Source organism: Periplaneta americana, chromosome 17, assembly GCF_040183065.1.
Source record: "Periplaneta americana isolate PAMFEO1 chromosome 17, P.americana_PAMFEO1_priV1, whole genome shotgun sequence".
NCBI classification, from domain to species: Eukaryota; Metazoa; Arthropoda; class Insecta; order Blattodea; family Blattidae; genus Periplaneta; species Periplaneta americana.
Window position 1 is genome coordinate 123454772 of NC_091133.1, and position 17656 is coordinate 123472427.

A 17656-nucleotide genomic window follows, 5' to 3' on the forward strand; every position below is an offset into this window, starting at 1 on the left:
GCTGGGAGACGTATATGGAAAAATAATAATAAAATGGATTTGATGGAGGCGGAATATGATGGTAGGGACTGGAATAGTCTTGCTCAGGATAGGAACCGATGACAGGCTTACATGAGAGGGGCAATGAACCTCTGGGTTCTCTAAAAGCCACTTTTAAGTAGGCTAAGTTCAAGACAAATCGCTGCACACAGATGAACAGGCACTCGTATGCCCAAAAACCACTTTTTCGGTTATTATGTATGCTGTATTTAGGCAGAAACCTAAAAATCTATTTTTTGCCGCATTAGAATACTTCCTCTTTATAATTTTCATAACTTGAAGGTGAAAGAAATTAAACATCTGTAATACAGAAACCGTCAAATTAGCTAAAGGAATATGAAATATTGAGTTTAGTAAGCTTATTGGTCGTTTTCTACAAGTTGCTCTGGCATAGAACGCAGCACAGCAACCCAATAATAGCGTCGAGTCATGCTAAAGTGATTAATGATTATCACTCACACGAACGATGAACAAAACAAAACGCACCAACTAGACAGACAGCTGGTCAGCTATACCTACAAGCTATGGCACTTTCAATACAGAAGCCACTTAACCTGTTATGATAAATTTAATATTCAAACATATTTTGTAAATGTAGGAAATTCAAACTCCCCCGACTAAGTAGTGAGACGACTCTCAATGGAGCATTGGTGATTAAGAAAGACCGATGCTTTGTTATGTATAAATATCACTATATTCGTCAGAAAAAATCATTTAAATAATTCATAAACGTGACTGTAAATACAGAGTGGAAGTAATTGTAGTTGCGCAGATTTTAATAGCTTATTTCTTGGATAGAGAACAACAAAAACTGGCGTAATACCATATGAGTAGCAACTAATGTGAGTGAGTGAGAGTGAGTGTGTGTGAGTGAGAGTGAGAGTGTGTGTGAGAGTGAGTGTGAGTGAGTGAGTGAGAGTGTGTGAGTGAGTGTGTGTGATTGAGAGTGTGAGTGTGAGTGAGTGAGAGTGTGTGTGAGTGAGAGTGAGTGAGTGAGTGAGTGAGTGAGTGTGAGAGTGTGTGTGAGTGAGTGAGTGTGAGAGTGAGAGTGTGTGTGAGTGAGTGAGAGTGTGTGAGAGTGAGAGTGAGTGTGTGTGAGTGAGTGAGAATGTGTGTGAGTGAGAGTGAGTGAGTGTGAGAGTGTGTGTGAGTGAGTGAGTGTGTGTGAGTGAGAGTGTGTGTGAGTGAGTGAGTGAGAGAGAGTGTGTGTGTGAGTGAGAGTGAGTGTGTGTGAGTGAGTGAGAGTGTGTGAGAGTGAGTGTGTGTGAGTGAGAGTGAGAGTGTGAGTGAGTGAGTGAGTGTGTGTGAGTGAGAGTGTGTGTGAGTGAGTGTGTGTGAGTGAGAGTGAGAGTGAATGTGTGAGTGAGAGTGAGAGTGTGTGTGAGTGAGTGAGAGTGTGTGTGAGTGAGAGTGAGAGTGTGTGTGAGTGAGGGTGTGTGAGAGTGAGTGTGTGTGTGAGATGAGAGTGTGAGTGTGTGTGAGTGAGTGTGTGAGTGAGCGAGTGAGAGTGTGTGAGTGAGTGTGAGTGTGTGTGAGTGAGTGAGAGTGAGAGTGAGTGTGTGTGAGTGAGTGAGAGTGAGAGTGAGAGAATGTGTGTGTGTCCAATGCCTACCCACTTCAATTTACGTGAATCGGCTTCCCCATATTGCGTGTAGACTGTGACCAATTTTCTAGTTTTTTTAGTTGATTATTTAGCGAAGCTGTATCAACTACTATGTTATTTAGCGTCGATGAGATTGGTGATAGCGAGAGGATATTTGGCGAAATGAGGCAGAGAATTCGCCTTACGTTTGGGAAAACCTCGGAAAAAACCCAACTAGGTAATCAGCCCAAGCGGGGATCTAACCCGCGCCCGAGCGCACCTTCAGACCGGCAGGTAAGCTCCTTAACCGACTGAGCCACGCCGGTGGTCATTTTCTAGTTGCACATCACTTCGGTGGACCACACTGTACATGATGTGTGTTTGTTGACATGTCGTGTACTAGGATGAGTGTATGTGTAAGTATAGTGTATGGAATGAGTGGTGGTGATGATGAAGATGAGGAAGGGAAACCCGGTGCCGGCACGCAGCCTACTCCTGTCGAATAGCACCAAGGGGGCCGCCAGGCTTAACGTCTCCATCCGACGGACGAATCACTGTCGACAGTGACAAATGTCTTCTCTTCATATGCACTGCGGAGAGATTTGGGATTTAATCCAGGAATATTGGTGCACAGTCTAGTGATTAGAAATTGTACACCGCCATCTCGCCCTAGTACATGAAAATTTCTGATCTCGCCGGGGATCGAACCCGGGCCGGCTAGTCTGAAGGCAGACACGCTACCACAGAGCTAACTCGGTGGACGTAATCAAAACGTAAATTGTCACATTTTGGAGGACATTTAACGAATTCATGCCATTGTGACAATCTTATTTTAACCAGGAAAAGTCAATTTCTGCTAATTTTATGTTGTGTTGGCGATTAATTTTTGTTGTATTGCCTGGTATATGCACCGCAACTAGAAATTCTTACTGAATGCGACGTAGCTTCGTCTTGCTGGAACCAATACGGTCTGTGTATAGGGAATCTAGCAAATTCCCTTACGAAGAATGTGTTTACCATGTTGGCAATCCTGACACGTTACCGTGATTGTTGTTCCGATATTGAAATAACACCGATATTCCCTTCGAGCAGTGGCCCCACTATTGCCATATTTATAAAAACCTTTAACAGCAATTGCTCGATGTTTTTAAGCTTAACTTACATGTAAGTTTATTAAAATTTATATTAATATTGAATTTCAATCCAAATAACCAAAATATTATTATATTAAACTATTTCAACCTAAAATAAACGTATATATTTTGCAGATATTCAAGAATGACTTAATGACACACCAATTTCATTAAGCACAAAATAAGCTCAAAAACAACAAACAGAAGACGCGAATTTAATTTTAGATTACGTAGAATCATTACACATCTCAACAGACACCACGACATTAACGTAATATTATGAATTATGAGAAATATAAAATTAAGATATAAATTACATCAACAAATCTTTACATAAATTGAGCTATATATTACGAACACAATATATATTTAAACACAAAGTTTGAAAAACGTATTTGAATTTAAAATTGTGACAATTTAAATTACACTTGTGGCTGAAACCATTGTAACATGAGTTTTATGTATTTCAATACTAAATAGAATATAATTAGTTATACAAGAGCGTGTAAGAGGGCCATAGCGTGTAAGAGGGCCTTAGTCTAGAAATGTTTAGTTTAAATGTAGTTCTGTTTATAAGTATGCATAAGAATGCAATTATTTGACTTATTTGAACTGTTGTATCAGTGAAGCGAGGTGAGTCAGTGAAGTTATGGTTTTACAGTGCAGTGAACAGTTCCGATCAGTGATCATTTATAGCGTCAATGAAATGTGTTCTATAGTGTCAGTGAAATGTGTTACAGAGTGTCAGTGAAATGTGTGCTAAAGTGTCAGTGAAATGCGTCATAGTGCCACTACAGGGAATGAGATGAGAGTAAAGTGAAAGACTATTGAAACTTATGTAGGACCTATACATAATTATGTAGGTTGTGTTGTAAAATTAGGTGTTTTATTTTATGTTTTATTATTATTGTGTTAAATTGTATTGTGTATTCTTATTGTATTGTGTATGAAATTGTATATGTGTTGTAAATTGCATTATGTATTGTAAATTTTATTGTGTATAGCTTATCATTTTAACTGTGTATTGTTAATATTGTATATACCACTGCCACCGGGTGCTTGCCCACTTGCAGTGTAAATAAATACATACATACAAAGTAGACTTATTTTTAACCCAAAAAATTCCAACAAGTAAAATACATAAAACTCGTGAGTCATTATTAGTAGTAGTAGTAGTAGTATCAGGCCTTCTCTGCCCCTCTACCAGGGGATTACAACTATAACATGAACAATAAAATTACAATTAATATTAAATTTACAATTACAATTAAAATACAAATTAAAGTACGACAAGATTACCTGATTAATGAAAGCTAGACATTTTATCATAGGAGTTAAGAACAAAGAATATTTTTGTATTTACTGAATTACAAATTAAACCTACAATAACAAAATTCTATAGTGATGAAATTACCGGATATTGAAATATTTTGTGATAGATTAAGAGAACTATTTACAAGAAACCATGTCTGAACGGGTCTCAATTACTGACCAAGTGCCTAGTAAGTTTGCGTTTGAATTGAATTTTATTTCGACAGTCCCTGATGCTAGCAGGTAACGAATTCCAGAGTCTTGGCAGGGCTATTGTGAAAGAGGATGAGTATGAGGAGGTGCGATGGGATGGTATTGTTAGTATTGTTTCATGGCGAGAGCGTTGTTCAGATTATTATTATAACACCAATTTGATGATTTACTGTAAGAGAAAATAAAAATCCCACTATGTAATTTAAATATGGATCATAATATGAGGCAAAGAGGAAGGCAGAAAATGGGAAATATTGGACAATGCTGGGTTTGCAGTGAAAGATCTGCCCTTGGGCAGAACACTAAATGAAATGAATGAACCAAGTAAAAAATTCCAATAGTAAATGAAGATGATGATGACGATGATGATTATGGAATAATTTAAAACAAATCTTGAATTACTTCTGAAGTTTACGTTGTTCGTTGGGTAACATAACATGATACAGAGCCTTAATTTTCTTAACAATGGTATGGAGTAAATAACTTGAAAAACATATTATATATAAAGGAACCGCACAGACCAAATTTTTAGGAGAAAAAATAAGAAGTTAGTCTTAATTATTGGGTAAGAAAAGGTTCGGTGGAAAGGTTAAACATCTGCGGGATTTCTGTAGGTCTTCCCGTCGTGATAATATTTCATAGAGTTGGAGCGACTTGCGGTGGAATTGCTTCAGGTAGAGCCCGACGCACGGTTGGAATGAGAGCGCAGTTCACAATGGATAGCATTAACAGGGAAGCCGGAGAAAGTCCGCACAGGACACAATTGACTGTTCTGAGAATAATTCAGCCGTTGTAATGCTAGCCTAGAGATAGTTTTCTCGATAGTACACCTATACGGGAATTTTACTGGAAGCAAGTAAAGCGATCGGTTTGGAAGTAAATCCCGAAAAGACAAAGTATATGATTATGTCTCGTGACCAGAATATTGCACGAAATGGAAATATAAAAATTGGAGATTTATCCTTCGAAGGGGTGGAAAAATTCAAATATCTTGGAGCATTGTATTCTTCAACAGTAACAAATATAAATGACACTCGGGAGGAAATTAAACACAGAATAAATATGGGAAATGCCTGTTATTATTCGGTTGAGAAGCTTTGATCATCTAGTCTGGTGTCAAAAAATCTGAAAGTTAGAATTTATAAAACAGTTATATTACCGATTGTTCCGTATGGTTGTGAAACTTGGACTCTCACTCTGAGGGAGGAACATAGGTTAAGGGTGTTTGAAAATGAGGTGCTTAGGAAAATATTTGGGGCTAAGCGGGATGAAGTTACAGGAGAATGGAGAAAGTTACACAACGCAGAACTGCACGCATTGTATTCTTCACCTGACATAATTAGGAACATTAAATCCAGACGTTTGAGATGGGCAGGGTATGTAGCACTTATGGGCGAATCCAGAAATGCATATAGAGTGTTAGTTTGGAGACCGGAGGGAAAAAGATCTTTGGAGAGGCCGAGACGTAGATGAGAGGATAATATTAAAATGGATTTGAGGGAGGTGGGATATGATGATAGAGACTGGATTAATCTTGCACAGGATAGGGACCGATGGCGGGCTTATGTGAGGGCGGCAATGAACCTTCGGATTCCTTAAAAGCCATTTGTAAGTAAGTAAGATAGTACACCTATGGCCCAATGAAACTATATTGGTATTATGTGAAATATATAGAGGAATAAGTATACTGAACATATGCTATAAAATTTATGCCAATATTCTAAAAAATCGTTTAAAGATAATTGTAGAAAATGTTATTTTGGATGTTCAAAATGGATTTAGAAAGGGAAGTGCCTGTTCCGACTGTATATTCACTTTAACTCAATTATTTGAAAACCATATAGAATTCAATATCCCAACATAGGCTATATAGGATTTATAGATTATGAAAAAGCTTTTGATATGGTAAATAGAAGAAAAATGGGATATAATGAGAAATAAAGGTATTCCACAACATTTGATCACGGCTATTAAAAGTTTATTAATTGAAATGGGTTTTAAATCACAAGAGCAAAGAAGGTAGTAATAAATCGTGGTGTCAGACAAGGGTGTCCTCTGTCACCTTCTTTATTTAATTTATATATAGATGAAGTCATTTTAAAATGGCAGATCAGTTTAAATAAACATTTCAAAATCTATACTAATAATAAATCTGTAGCCGAAATTTTTCCGGTAATTTTCGATTTTCCAAAAGTTATTGGTCCTAACATATATAATTAACCACCCTGAAACCGAAAATCACTTTTTAAATTTTTATTTGTTTGTATGTATGTCTGTCTGTCTGTATGTTTGTTACCTTTTCACGCGATAATGGCTGAACGGATTTCGATGAAAATTGGAATATAAATTAAGTTCGTTGTAACTTAGATTTTAGGCTATATGGCATTCAAAAGACATTATTTAAAAGGGGGGTTATAAGGGGGCCTGAATTAAATAAATCGAAATATCTCCCTTATTGTTGATTTTTGTGAAAAATCTTACATAATAAAAGTTTCCTTAAAAATAATTTGCGATAAGTTTCATTCCTTGAAACATTTTGATAGGACTGATATTTAATGAGATAAATGAGTTTTAAATTAAAATAACTGCCATCTAAGGCCGTGTAATGAATTAAAAAACAAATGACTTCGTCTATAAGGGGCCTTGGACAGCAACAATCGAAAGCTATGAAAGATAGCCTGCAGAGAATGTTTCTGTGTTTGTATGAAGTAATATCGGAAGCCAAATTAACCGATTTGTATGATTAATTATTATTTCACCATTTGAAAGTGTAGTTTCTCTAGATGGACATAATGCTGTAATATTATTACAGTAACTTCTGATATAATATAATATAACACAATATAATATAATATAATATAATATAATATAATATAATATAATATAATATAATATAATATAATATAATATAATATAATATAATATAATATGTAATATTATAATATAATTTAAGTTATTTGAAGAGTTCACAACCATAGTGGGCCAAGCGCCATTTACTGAACACGTAGAAAACAAGGGTTAAAATTAAGTTATTACCATAATTCAATGGAAATCTATAACAAGTAAAATAAAATATACGCATTAAATCTAAATGATGTCAATGTTCATTAAACTATGGTTGCATTAAATAAAAATTAGAAACATGTTAAAGGAATTGTCATTGCACCAATGAGTGGTCTCTAGACCAAAATGATCGCATTTTAATTATTTGGATGCAATTTAAATTAAGTAACATATTAAACGATTTATCCTTCTATCAAACACGAATGTTCCCTGGATCAAATGTCCTATTTTAATTATGTAATTACTTTATATTTATTTCTAACGGGTGCAGAGGAGCGCACGGGTACGGCTAGTAAATAATAAATTGTTAGATACAGTATTATTTGCCGATGATCAAGTAGTGATTTCCAGTTCTGAAGATGATTTACAAAGAGCCATTTTTACATTGGAAAAAATAAGTGCCAATTATAATCTAAAAATATCAAAGAATAAAACTAAAATTTTAGCATTTAAAGGACATGATTCCTTAAGAGCAAAAATAGTAATAATTGATAATACAATTTTAGAGCAAGTGAATAGTTTTAAATATTTAGGTTTTAACTTATCCTATATTAAAAGTGAAGATATTAATGACAAAATAAATAAATTCAATCTGATGTGTGGCACTATTAAAACAACCCTTAAAAACATTAGGAAAGAAACGAAAATGAAATTTTATAAAGCAATGGCTGTTCCTATATTAATGTATGGATCGGGATTTGGACGATCACCAAGAGACAAGAACAAAGATTGGAAGCAATAGAGATGAGATTTCTAAGAAATACTATCTATACTCTACTAGATAAAAACGAAATGAAGATATAAGAAAAGAATTAAATATTTTCAAACTCACTGATCGAATAGATAAATATAGGAACGCCTGGAAACATATTGTAGAATGCCAGAAGAAAGATTTCCAAAACCGTTGTTAAATTATAGACCTCATGGAGAGAGAAATATTGGACCCCCACATACACATAGAAGATGGTCTGAACAATTTTAACAATTCTAGCTTTCATGAAACCGGAACGAGCCTATGGCTTAACTTTTGTATAGTGATGATGATGATGATGTGAAATATGTCAATGTACATCGCGTCCAAAGAATTTGAAATTCATGTATTCTTTGCATGATTACCTTTATCTCGCATTGTCTTCCATTAATTATTAAACGACACTGCATCAATTGCATGATAATCTTACGTCGGCCACAACCTGTAAGTTAATTTGGTCGTGTCTGTGGCTCAGATCTCAGAGTTAGCATGCTGATCTTCCACCAAAAGGCCTGGGTTCTACCTCCGGTCTGGCCTTTATGGAATTTTGTTAGATCTATCACCCTTCAGAGTTTGTCGCAGAGGTTTTGAATCACCCTGTATAGAGGAGTGTCAGAGAAGACCCTATGGTCTTAAATCTGCCAGTATAAATAAATATAATAATCATCATCATCATCATCGTCCTTGCAGGTATTAGGCCTAGTGGCCTGTTACGGTCTCCGTCCATCTTTTCAGGAAGCGTCCCAAAGATCGTCTTCCATGTGGTATATAGCGGAGAATTTGTGTTGGGAGTCTGGAACGGTCCATTCTATTGACATGGTTAAGCCATTTTTGTCTATAGTGGTTGAGATGTTCATAAATAGGTGTAATTTTCAATTCTTTTGTAATTAGTTCATTCCTTTTGTGGTCAAGCAAGCTGTAGCCGGCAGTCCTCCTTAGAAATCTCATTTCCGCAGTTGTTAGGCGTTGAACATCTGAGTTTCGGACAGTCCAGACCTCACTACCATACATGAGGACAGGTCTTGCTAGAACTTTATATGCTTTTAACCTGGTATATTTTTGGGTTTTCGTGGTTATGAAAACCTGGTTGATGGTTCTTAAAGGTCCATTAAAATGTTGAATATTTTCAGATATATCAGTAACAGATAAATATGTCAAATTATAACCTAAATATTTAAATGAGTTTACCTGTTCTAACGTATGGGTTCCAATGCAAATTTTACTCCTAACTGGCTGTTTACCTTGGAACGCCATAATTTTTGTTTTGTTTGGGGAAATTTTCATATTGAAATTTTGTGCTATTACTGTATATTCAGGTGATGTATTGAGTATTGCAGCTCGTCTTCATTTGTAGCAAAAAGAACCTGATCGTCTGCATACAATAATGTATCTAGAGTACAATTTAGGAAGAGCGGGATGTTTCCATGAATTGTTAGTCGCCAATGTCTGATAATGGAGTTGATGTATATATTGAATAAAAGTGGTAATAATAATAATAATAATAATAATAATAATAATAATCTAAGAACACTAAATTGGCATTGATGTACAGAATCGAAATGACGTAAATAGATCCAAAATAACATAGAAATAAGACATTTTAAGACGAAACGGAAAAAGATCTAGATATGAATGAAGGAAACATTACAAAACTGAAAGAAAAATAAGAATACGTGAAAAGAAAAGGAGTGATTTTAGGATTACTTTTTAATGACTTTCTGATGTCACTAACTTGTTTTATTTCCCTCGCTTTGGACATTTTAGTATATTGATGATTGATGATCAGGGGAAAAAATACATTTAGTTGAGGTTCAGGATGGGAAGTTAAACAGTGGTTGGTCAGAGCAGTTAGCACGTAGGTGGTAATGGCATTTCTCAGGTGACAGTAGCTATGGCAGCCGGGGTGTCTAGTGGTCGAGTAGCAGATGGTACTCCATTCTTATTTACGACGTCATTTCCGGGTTTTCATTTAAAATGTTATCCACCATCTTCGGCCTCTAGAACAAAAGCTTTCAGTCATACTTGATATAAAATAAGGGGATCGGATTATATATTACGAGACAAAGAACTAACACTCAACACAGACTACGATACACGTAGCTGGCAATAAGCAAGTAACATTTTTTAATTTTATAGAATAAGTTTAACACACGAATACCTCAATTGAATTCGAAGTTTTACACTTACTAATTATTTTTAAAACATTGTGTAATTAATGTGATGAAATACATGTCTCAGTCGTTCTAATATAACATATGTTCAGATGCAATCTAATTTTGTACCTATGTAATGTATAATAAAAGTTATGATATTGAATACTTGTTTGTTTGACGTTCATACTTTCTGCTCATGTAAAACCCTCAAGAAAAGAAAGCATTTTCAGCCTACAGTTAAAGCTACGTTAGAGATTCGGTTTTTAATTTCGAGTGTACAAACGAAATTTAAGGTAAACAAAGGCGGGCTTGATGCACGTTTTATTAGGACACGCCTATTTCTTCTACTTCCATTTTAGCATTCCCACATAACAAATAATTACAGCGATCACTATAAATCTTTACAATTTTAATGAGTTTTAATTTCCCTCTGGAAGCTAGTATAAACTTAAAATTGATTTTAATGATCTCAGTGTCACTGGGAAAATCTGTATTGGTACCCCTGCCATCCATTGTTGACTGTTATGACTACTGTTGGCAGGAGTTTTGATTCCCTGTCACGAGATGCGCAGATGTTTATTCTTTATTCCTTACTGTTGGCAGTTGTTTTCGACATTTTTAGTCACTGAAAATGCAGTACACATTAAATCAACGGCTCTTCCTTGTGAAGCAATACTGGATTACGAATTCAATTACAGCTACTCAAAGGGCATACCAGCGAGAATTTGGTGTTCGCAATCCCCCCAAAGAAACACAATACTGGGACTGGTAAACAAATTGGAAACAACTGGATCTCTAAAAGAATAATAATGTTGATGACTATTTCGTTTATATGACGTCATTACATTTCCGACCTATGAAGTGTAATGAAATTTTGAATTCCAACCAATCGCAGTCACACTTTGCGATCATTTTTGCAGCTAGATTTATCGCTATCAATTTATCGCATGGTCGTTCTTTTGTTTAGTCGTTGTCGCCAACTGTTTCCCCGTAAATTGATGATCATGAATACATTAAGATGCAACTACACGGTTAAACTTTTCTTTCAACTTTAAAGCGATGACTGCAAGATTGATATTTAATATTAATTAATATATTTACGCAGTGAAGACGACGTTCAAAACGGCGCACCATGTAGACACAAAATCTTCATGCCTCTTAATTGAACGTACCTTTTAAACTTGATTCTTTCAATATTCTTCCCAGATTGCACGTATACGCGTTTGGAATATTGAACTGTGTAGATGCAGCTTTGGATCCGTTACACACTACAGCTAGAATGCGTTTGTCGAGCTATAAAAATGCTTTCGTGTAGCACTGATTGTAACGGTCGAAATAAGGCACAGCTGACATTGGTCCTGCTCCCACAGGTAACAACCTATAATTGTAACCTATAAAATTTGTATTTTGTGAATGAAATTGAACAATTAATAGAAAGTCAGATGTTCAAATTTATGTAACATCACCGCATATCAAACCCAAAGACCTTGCATAGTAATAATAAGATCTTTGATCAAACTGCCTTCCGTATGGCGTAATAAAATTCGTGTTTTAATTAGGCCTATCTATACATAGATGACTTCACTGTGTAGCAACATGTCTCGCTGTGAATACATAAGCATTGGTATATAACTGTCCTCACTGTTACTGTTAAATTAAATTATGATTTCAGCAGATAATGAAAATGTATTTATGTTATAATAATAAGAGAAAAATGCAGTACATGTAATTAACATTGTTAAACCTGTATTTCGCTTTTCGCAATTGGCATTACTGAATAATAACATCGAATTTCTTTATTGCAGTAATCGATATTCATCTACGAGTATTTCAACTTCACAATGTCTGAATAGGTTAAGTATTCGTTAATTATTAACATTTTGTGATCGAATTTTAGGGATATATTGTTTACATTTTTATTTTATTCACGAAATAGTCCTAATAAATGTCACTCGAGGTCTGAGATTACTACAGACAATAAATATACAGAATAAAAAATAAATATCTGCGCATCTCGTAACAGGGAATCAAAACTCCTGCTTAATTTGACGTTAAAACTGGTGATTAAGTGTGATTTCCAGCCGAATAAATAAAAAATTCAATATTTGCTATGTAGGTTAGTAATCTCCCAAAGTTATTCTACATTTGAGGTATAACAAATTGTGGCTAGCATCTTCGTTTTGAAATGAAAGAAATGTGTTAGTTCTATATAAATCACCCTATAAAAACATGGATTTTCATGGAATGATAATTGTAGACAAGAATCGTATCTACTAAAGTATGGACTTACAGAAATGTCTCTCAGCCCTGATGGTACATTAATGCTTGAGATATATTTTAAAGGTCAATTTTCACAAGCCGTAGATTATACCTCCCGGCGACTCGGCCCATATATGTATATGAAATTTACTGATGTTGGAGGAAATGTTAGCGGCCGCTGGTCGTTGGAATACTTTAATTCTTCCCCGGTTTGGTTGTAAATTGTTCGTTCGTGTTACAAGTCGGGCTGGGACGTAGCTAAGGGCTGTAGACGGCAGATGGCGCTGATTCCATTACAGTACTTCATTACGTCTTCTTGGTTAAGTTCTTTCCGTGCTAAACGTCGGTGCACAAGCGGCATTCAAGTAAAGTAACACTCAAGAAATAAAACAGTCGGAGTCTTAGAACAGCATTTAAAACGTCCTGTAAGACTGCCAAGGGAATACATACTCGCAAATTAAAATAAATTAAATAAATTATATATATATATATATATTAACGACGTCACAAACACCATACAGCACTGCAGATACAACTTGTTTGCTGACGATTTACAGATCTATATACACTTTCGTCCTGATGAACTAACTGATACAGTGACCACAATGACTGAAGACCTAAACATTATCTGTCTATGGGTTCAAAAGTATGGACTGAGGTTAAACCCAGGAAAATCGCAGGCAACTGTAATGGGACATCAGCGCTTGCTCAGAACAACTGACAAAAAAACCATACCAAGACTATACAAATCCGGCTTTCAGGTAGTAAAGCAGGTTTGAATAATTTCAAGGAAAAATTGTTCCGGGGCCGGGTATCGATCCCGGGACCCTTCGCTTAGCACGCGAACGCTCTTCCGACTGAGCTACCCCAGGAACTATACACAACACCGTCACAATTTTTCCTTTGTATCCACACGACTCAAATGAGCTGACAAGACGCCAGAACTCAACTTACTATGAGTGCACACAAATACTTGTGTCACTTAAATTGTTCTGGCGTCTTGTCAGCTCATTTGAGTCGTGTGGATACAAAGGAAAAATTGTGACGGTGTCGTGTATAGTTCCTGGTGTAGCTCAATCGGAAGAGCGTTCGCGCGCTAAGCGAAGGGTCCCGGGATCGATACCCGGCCCCGGAACAATTTTTCCTTGAAATTATTCATACCAAGACTGCCAATAAATGGGTCGTTTAAGTATAACAACATTGTAAAAAATCTTAGATTATTAATGAACAGAGATTTAAACTGGAATAGACAAGTTACTCACATCTGTAAGAAAATATTTTCATTGCTCCACTCTCCAATTCACTTTCGAAATTGTCTGCCCCTTTCCATAAAAAGAAACATTGTTCAATCGCTAGTGATGCCCCATTTTGATTACTGCGATTCTCTCTTCACAAATATAACCGTCAATTTAGGTGAAAGACTACAACGTGTTCATAATGTGTGTGTCCGCTTCATCTGCAATACTCGTAAATTGATCATATAACGCCAACTTTTGAAGTTCTTTAATGGGTCCGCCTAAAGGAACGTAGAATAGCACATTCTTTATCAGTTCTGTTTAGAATATTGTTCACTTCTACTCCAAAATATCTGAGAACTCGCTTTGAATATCTTACAACGTTACGGAATCAACATCAGGCCTTATTTACATGAAATTGATTTGTGAGTGTTAGCCGATTTTTATAGGTTATTCTGCGTGTATATAAATTGCCATTTAGGCCTATCATAAAGTATAATTAGGATATGAATTGTAAATCACTTAATTATGTATCATGTTCAGTTAATATTTCATTACGCCTGTATGTAAGCTTGTTAATGTGCATACAAATGATGTTTATATTTAAGTATGACTTTCCTATTTTTGTCATTGTTTCTTTATGTATTTCACTTCTGGTAGTGTGGAAGAGAAGGCCTCATGGCCTTAACTCTACTAGAATGAATGAATGAATGAATGAATGAATGAATGAATGAATGAATGAATGAATGAATGAATGAATGAATGAAGTTTTTCATCTCTGCTTTTTAAATAATTTTGGATTTCAGAGAAAATAACTTAATAAAGTAGGTTGGAGTAATTTGGGTATAAAAACAGCCAAAGGCCCCGGGATCGATACCCGGCCCCGGAAAAATTTTTACTTTCAAATTGTTCAAGCCGCCTTCACAGGGAACTTTACCTGAAAACCAGATTTGCACAATGCATACAGTACGTCACTGTAGGTACGTTAACAGAAAACCACAATTTCAAGTCACACAGAGTTTGTGTGCACTCAATGTGGGTTTCTGGCGTCTTGTGAGCCCACTCGAGTTATGTGGACATAAGGGAGAAATTGAGACGGTGTCGGGCGAAGTTCCTGGGTAGCTCAGTTGATAAGAGCTTTGGTGCGTTTAACCAAAGGTCCCGGAATCGATATCCGGCCCTGGAACAATTTTTTCCTTGAAATTGTTCAAGTCTTTTTTAAGTTTATAGAATGATTCTATTGCATTTTCAAGTATGTTGGCCTCTCCTTATAATAATAATAATAATAATAATAATAATAATAATAATAATAACCCTAAGTTTAACTATACTCAATTTACCCCATGGATGGGGAAATTTGGATTTGATGCCTATTATTGAAGCAAAACATGCTTTAAAGTCTTACAAAATCAAATTATTCCAACCATTGGTTAGTGTATGTATCCTAGAACAGAGTTCTGAGATTAGGTAGGCATTTAAAAATTGTAATTATATCTAAAAATAAAAAATAAAAAAAATTGCTAATACTTAAGTTCTTATTTTGTAAACTTAAAATATCCCCCATTAAAATCAGAGACAGGAAACACTTCGGATATATATTTGCATTTCACTTATCCATAATTTGTGTAGGTGGCATTATCTGGAACGAAAACTAAATTAGTTACCAATTAACATGTAATTATACCTAAATTACCCCACGATTGTAAATTGTAATTTGCTATTAATGATATACAGTATCACTAAATTCATTAAAACATGTTCTAAACTTGTGTAAGGTACACATGCATGAATTTGGTTACTGTATCTCAGCTGATTTCCCAACAATATTACATTGAATGTGATGATTCCATAGACTGGTAAACAAGAAATAGCTTTTTTATCAGGCTGTGTCAGTGTGATAACACAAATTTTTAACACTCCATGATAGGCACTTGTGAAATAGACAATATATATTAAATTGGCATGTGTTTGAAGATTAGGTAAAGTTTTATTCAATAAATTGTGACATACCCAAATTACCCCGACTCCCACAACAAAATGTGTAACCAATGCCAAGTATAAACCAAAGGTGGAAGTTCTATCTGATAATTTCTCATGTAAATATAGGAGTCAGACAAGGAGAAGCAATGTCGCATGTATTATTGTACTCAGTAATACATAAAATAATTCGCTCAATAAAATCCTTGAATATTGCAGAAAAATTAAGAAAGAAAATTAATACATAAACGTAAGCTAATGTTCCAGTATTATTGAGACAAAGTAAAGCTAACATCAAAGTCCTTATTGTGAAGCTCTGCAATCTCATAACTGCAAATGGTTTGTCAAATAATATTGTCAACACCAACAAACATCTACTAGTTTCTCGAAATCCAAAATCATTCACCTACATATTAACATAAATACATTTGAGAAAAGTTTATAACTTTATACACTCATGTCCACAAGTTATTTCGATCAATAAATGTTAAAGAAGAAATTGGTATGAGAATTCAAAATGCAAAATAATATTAAAATGCTTTATTAAAGATTCTGAAACCTGGACAATTTTGTTACGAAAAGATATATAATTTATTTCAAGAAATAGTCTGCCCAGGCATCCTGGGTTGCCAAAAACACAGAATAACACACATATAAGAATTGTAATGATTACAGTAAGATAGATGAGCCAAATTTAAATGTGAACTAGGAGCTTAAGTTTAAGAAATAATAAATTTGTACATATATTTGTAACAATCACACACTAACGAATAGAAAATGGGGGGGGGGGGTATTATGATATTCCGTATAAATGATTTTTCAGAATCGCCACAGACCCTTTAATGGTTGAAGTAATTATTTTTGGAATGATGTCATGGATTCCAAATGTTTTGATAGTGTTTACAGTTGATCGTGGGATGGTGCCCCTCGCTCCGATCATTAAACCATGTACTTCCCAGGTGCCTTCCATCTCATATTTTTCTCGAAAATACGGAATAGTAGGCTCATAAATTTGTTGTTTTTCTTTGTTGACCTCGGATGGTTGGGTCTGGCTCATCTTAAATCTAACAGTTAAATTCTTTAATGTACAATTTTTAGAAAAATATGTGATACGATATTTGATCCTGTCAGTTTAAAAATTCATGAACCGTTTAGAATCTACCACCATTGTTATCAATTAGATCAGGGCTGAGCATCGGGATCAGATCTAGACTCTAAACGGGGACGCTTAATATTCATCCATCACTAAATCAACGCTGCGCGGTGTTCGGCGGAGAAGAAAGGGGATGAAGAGAAATCATATGACTCCCCGTGAGAGAGTAGAATCTGCTTTTTCTGCCCAGCCCTGAATTAGATGAACCGCCAGAAACTCACACCACCGATTCGGCGTCACTTAAACACAAGTAGTGTCTCATTTTTTTAAAGAAGTTATTGTGGAGAATATTAGTGGAATGACGAGTGAAGAAAAAGAGAATAACTTTCACAATCTTGGCTCTTTCCATCACAAATACAACTCTACAACCGCCGAGATTTGAAATAAGGTCCGCGGTCATCGTAAGCCAACACTACACCATGACAGGCACGATGTTCCCTTCAGTTTACTCAGCCCCCAGAACTCTTGTACCAAGCGCCAACTTTACCACTGACCCAATGTCTCTGGATGACACAGCATAACTACAGCACACCTGTTTTCGTAGCTCATGTCGTAATGACCTCTCCCATTTTGTAATCGTGCTTTGTAACAGTAGAAAAAATCGTCAATCGTAATACATTCACATTAGCAAAGGCCTAACAAGTACTACATTACAGTTAAGATTTTGTCTTCTTGTGCTCTAGGAACTCCAAAACTCAGGGTTCTTCGTAAGCATTAACGATCTTACTAATAAACCGTGTACAATTTTTATACGAGACTTATACAGACTTGGAACAGGAAACATTAC

General features: G+C 35.4%; 1 non-coding gene across 1 annotated transcript; it reads right to left on the minus strand.

Annotated features, from left to right (window-relative positions):
• Positions 1 to 13303: 13303 nt before the first annotated feature.
• Positions 13304 to 13377, minus strand: TRNAS-GCU (transfer RNA serine (anticodon GCU)). Its single transcript has one exon. It is a non-coding gene; the product is annotated as a tRNA-Ser (tRNA).
• Positions 13378 to 17656: the final 4279 nt, after the last annotated feature.